Genomic DNA, 5,590 nt, shown 5'->3' with positions numbered 1-5,590 from the left:
TCAATTCTGCCAAAAACGAGTCCACCCGGGAGTCGCCCTTCTTTATAAATTATGGTTTCCACCCTCCCTGTCTTCCCATCCCCAACATCCCTTCTGGAGTACCAGCCGTAGATGAACGCATTTCTTCCCTCCAAACCGCATGGTCCAGGATTCAGTCTACTCTTCTCAACTCCTCCCGCAGATCGAAACTACAGGCCGATCGTCGTCGTCATTCGGTGCCCAGTTACAAACCAGGGGATTTGGTATGGCTCTCCTCTAAGAATATCCACCTCAAGGTACCATCTCCTAAACTGGCACCTAAGTTCCTGACTCCCTTCCCTATTTGTGAACAAATCAATCCCGTGGCATACCGGCTCCAACTACCACCCAGTATGAAGATTCCCAATGTCTTTCATGTGTCCCTCTTAAAAACATTTATCTCCTGTCACTTCTTTCCGGATCAGATTCGTAAACCGGATCCCATTACTGTACAAAATAACGAGGAATATGAAGTTCACTCTCTTTTGGATTCTCGCCTATCTAGGAGTCAGCTCCAGTTCTTGGTGCAGTGGAAGGGCTTTGGCCCTGAAGAGAGATCCTGGGTACCTTTAAAGGACATTCATGTCCCGGCCCTTCTTAAGTCCTTCAGGAAAAAGTTTCCAGAGAAACCGTTCTTGGATCGTCCTGAGGCCGATTCCTGAAGAGGGGGGTACTGTCAGGAATCGGCGTTCTCCACGCTCCCCACACAAAGCACCACCTTCCCGCAGGGAGTCCCTGGACACACAAAACAATCCTGCCTTACTGGCCTCCATAGCTCCTCGCCCCTGCCACCGTCGCGGGACCACTCCCCTCGGCGATTCCTCTGCTCAGCGCCGGGCGCGCCCACGCCCTCCTGCACGCACACCTGCACGCACACCTGCACCATCCACTGGCTCGGTTCACGCGCGTACACGAGTTACGGAGCACGCTCAGTCTGCACACTCTTCTTCCTGTCCCCCGGACCTCAGGCTCCGCCCCCGCACACTGCACGGGCATACTCAGATTACCAACAAGACTCACCTGGCCTGTTATGCCTGCACCAATCTGCAGTGTCTCCCTGTAGCTCTTCCTGTCCCGCCTCCGTTCCTAATTGGATCTTCCTGCTTTAGCTAGCTCCTCTCTGCTCTCAGTCTTTGCTCGACATAGTCTCTGTATGGAAGTACTTCTGGATTCTCTCAGTGTTTTCACAGGTTTTGACGCGGCTTGTACGACTACCCCCTCTGGCTCTCGATCTCGGCACTCCTTGGACAACGTTCACTCTGGTAACCCCTTGAACACGGCTTGGACAACGACCTATCTCCACTCTCCACTCCCTGACTTCGGCGAGGCATCATTCACTCTATCTCTACAACCGGTACCGGCAAGTATTGTCTACCATACTACACCTGGCCTGGCAACGCTTCATACCACACTCCGGACACGCTCCCTTTGCTGCGGGTGCGTGTATTACCACTTCCCCCTTCAGCTCAGGGGACGGGTCTGGTCTGCGGGCAGCACCGGCGTAACAGCCAGGAGGCCTTGACCCTTTCCGCGGTCCACCACATGGTGAATGCAGCGCTCCTTTTTGGGCTTAAAGGAGGCAAATTTCACGGTATCACTCACAACACAATCCTTGTCCCTAAGCACTTGGGAGGCTTCCACTGGGAAGCGAGCGATTAGCAATGTCTCAGTACTCAAAGTCTCTATTACATCCTGCAGGGGGTAAAGGGTTGATACCTTACCACTGCGGTGATTAATGGTGGCCAACAGGTCCTCGGGGACGCTGTCAGTTCCCACCTCGGCTGTCTTGGGACCTGTCCCCGGCACTTCTGGCGCAGTCCACTCACTGTCTTGAAACTCGGGAGCGTTGGATCCCAGTCCTGGGACCATTTGGGTTGGAGCGCACGGGCTCACACTCAGTTCAGTTATGGTAACGGTTATAGTGTCACACGGGCCCACCGTCAGGTCATGAGCAGTCTCACCTCGGTCACACGGATGTCCAGCAACGTTCGGCTGCTCAGCGTGAGCCTTAGTTGGGGCCTTTTCCACGGCCGCCTCCATCGGAGCCTGTGGGGAGTAAGGAGGTTCCTCACCACTCCGCTGGCTTGCGTTGGGTTCCTCTTCCTCTGGTCCCGTCTCCGGATGTCGCTCCGACACACTGGGAGTCACCACGGTCGTGGGACTCTTCCGTGGCTCCGGCTGCACCAGCGCTTGCTGCCGAGGGATGTCGATGTGCAGCGGGCCCAAGTCACAGGTAAGCCGCTCTGCCTCTGCTGCACCGCTGTAGTGGCCCGCCGGTAGGCGCATCACCACTGATGGTTGGCTGCTGTCATCAGTAGACAAGGATGGGGGTAGGGACACCTCCGCAGGGGAACAGCGTCGGGGCGCCTCGCATTCACTGGTGGCAATCGGCATGAAGCGGTCCTGCTCCGGCAGTACCAGTGGTAGCGATCCCCCGTCTCCCTGGGCAGTCACCTTACCCTTCGTTGATTCCGTCATCTGTGGTTCCATCATCTGGGGTTCTGGTTTTGGAACCGAGTCTGGAACCGAATCTGGAGCCGTCTCTGTCATCGGGGCTTGGTACCCTCAAGCGTAGGCAGAAAAGGGCTAGCACAAATGGTTTGCTCCATTCACAAAGAAAATAGCTCCAGAAACAAGTTCTTTTCCCAGGAATACACAATCAGGCCCCAAACACCTCAAGCTGGTGATCCCGTCAGTGGATACTTCCAGGAACCCTTTAGGCAACGAGTAATAGGCAAAGTCCATATCCCCTGTCCTCACTTTATGCAGACACGGGCACAAAAGAAATGGTTGACTTACTTTCCTCGCTCTCCATGCCCCTGGTAGCTGAGGTTGTGGTTTGCTGTATCCTGTATCTTTCTTATGGGGAACAGCCATTGCTACTGACAGTTCACTGTGCTCACTCCCCCTGGTGGATTTTTACAGGAGGGGCGGCACACTCTTTCAAAGGATGTTTCTGGCTCTGCGCTGAGTCACTCACATCGCAGGGGAGGGGCTCAGAATTTCGCGCCAAACCCGGACAGATTGTTGCAACACTTTTTGGTGCAGGCTGGCAGTCAGCAGCACGTGCGCTCTCCTGACTTGGCGGGAGACGCCATTTTAGGTGTGACTCACTTTTGGCACTTTTTCATGATGAGAAAACCTCCATTTTGTGCTGTCCCGTTAACTACGCTAGGGCTTTCTGCATATACAAGGGGATAGCCTTCTAGTGGGGCACCTGGGGCTGATAAAGTCCAAGGGCCATTTTCCCTGCATAATTCCTGACCCGCCGCTATCCATAGGCTATTCCATTGGACAGTGATGTCAAACCTTTGCTCCATCTGCTTCCACTCTTGGTCTAGGCCCAGGAGTTTCTTTAGGGCCTCCCAAATTTCAATCCCGTCCACATGACTGGGAACGTTCCCTACTTCCACCACGTGACTAGGCAGTGCTTTACGCCAGCAGGCCCAAGAATGGACCTCATGGATTGAGGGTATGAACATGGTGGACAATTTGACACAAAATAAAATAGGGCACCCCAGATCTGCTCTCAGCAGCGCCTCCAAATGTAACGGGTATTCCCCCACCCAATTGCATATAGAGTGTATGTGAGGGGGAACCTATATGTTACCAGGTGTGGTGCAGTATACCTGTCAGGCTCACAGGAGGTCTGAGCCTCCACTAGTGAGAGCCTAGGGTGAATCCTCTGGAACGTTTCTTGTCAGCGCCTCCACCTATGTGAGCTTCTAGGAGTGTAGAGTGGCCCTCACATAGGAACATCCATAAAGTAACCAGCCCACACCAAAGGTTATGGCTAAAAGGGTTTACTATATGGCAAATAACACAACACAACATACTTCAACAATATGACATTGACAGTGTCCCTCTATAACACTAATAGGCACAACTACCCGGTCACCACGCAGGGCTTTGTACCCCACACGTTATTTCAATAGTCCCAAATATCCCACAATACCCCAAGTGAGTGACTGTTGGTAAAGTTGGTGCACTTGATGACTGACTGTACCTGCCCAGTGCTCCAACACCTGAGGCTGCAGATTCTTCACAAAGGATCCGCCGCTCTGCGATCTCCTCTGTGACATCCTGCAACTCTGCCTGGCAGTGGGTGACTCCCGCATGGAGTGATCCACCTTTGGAAAGTCTCTTGCTGCAGAGCCTGTCTGAGCCCAGACGCAGGCCGCGATCACTGAGTGCAACTGGCACCGCTGATATCACATAGAACTGGGTACTATAGAAAGCAACCCCCCCTTGAACTGATAGGGGCCTTCCCTGAAACTGCCAAACTAACTGCTGTGGCTGCACTGCAAGCCACACTGTCTCTTCTTGTCAGAGCCCACAGCACTGCAGCTGTGTCACTGACAAGACTCAGATGAGGGCAGGGTCCCTACCTAATGGGCCTTCCCTATGAACTTACACACTAACCTAGTGGGGAGTGGGGCCTACCTTGGCCTGGGGTGTCTGGGGCCTAGTACAGCAGAGCACTGCAGCTGTGTACACTACCTTCCCCAATCGCTTCCTGGATCCAACTGACAAAACCCTGTCTGCACACAACATTGTTGCAACTTTGCAGCATGAGAAGCTGCCAGCTCTATTGGCTTCAATGCTGCCTGTGACCAGGGTGAAAGTGCAGTCCCCAGAGGCTGCTGGGAATTGTAGTTCTTGGTACAGCTCTTTCCTATGGGGACCACGTGCGCGATCTTTACTGCGCATGTCTGAAGCTGTAATGGCCGCCGCTACTCTTAACTGAGTATGCGCAACTTCCAAGAGCTCTTGCACACATGTAATAGCCACCTCTATGCTTGCCAACCTCTGTGCATTGCACGGCACAGGCGCGAACTCCCGCGCCAAGCTCAACATGCCCGCCGCGATTGCTCTGCTTACGCGCAAGCCTCCGCACATGCGCGAACACATTAAACATGGTGGCGTCCTGCCGCAGCTGCCACCGGGAGCCCCCGGGAACGCGCTCGCCCCCACAACAGCACACACGCAAGGGGGAAATAAACCTGCAGACAGGGGGACCAGAGGAACCCTGGCTACATAGGCAAAGCAAATTTGATTTGATCAAGTTCACACATATCTAGGGATGATCAGTTGCACAACCTCTAGATCAAGAAAACCAGGTTATCATTCCAGCAACCAAATCTGGGGTGGCGCTGAGCGGGCGGGCTCACATTGTGGCAATATGTGTGGCCAGCGTGAGAGAGCGCCTGAGCATGCGTGGCGCTTACCTGCTTGCCAAGCAAGCAAATTTGAATCTGCCGCTCGCGCGTCACGTGAGCGGTTCGCCCAATGAGGGCGAACCAGCTCCGTGACATCTTAGCCATGCCCCTGACACACCCCCCGCGCATGGACATAGCCAGTCATGAATCGGCTGGCCAAGCAGGGCGCAGCACACGAGCGCCTGCGTGCCCGCTCCCTGCCTGGCCGCAGCCTAAGGATTCCCGTCCACCCCCACTGAATAATCAAGCTCCATGCAGCCAGCCTTCCTTCCTTCCTTGTAAGTGTTAGGATTGTACGGTGTGCTTACCTTCCTCTTTTATATTACTGAACTCTCTGTATGTTAAACCTCCTT

This window comes from Ascaphus truei, chromosome 2, assembly GCF_040206685.1.
Source record: "Ascaphus truei isolate aAscTru1 chromosome 2, aAscTru1.hap1, whole genome shotgun sequence".
In the NCBI taxonomy this organism is placed as follows: domain Eukaryota; kingdom Metazoa; phylum Chordata; class Amphibia; order Anura; family Ascaphidae; genus Ascaphus; species Ascaphus truei.
This window is presented reverse-complemented; position numbering follows the sequence as displayed.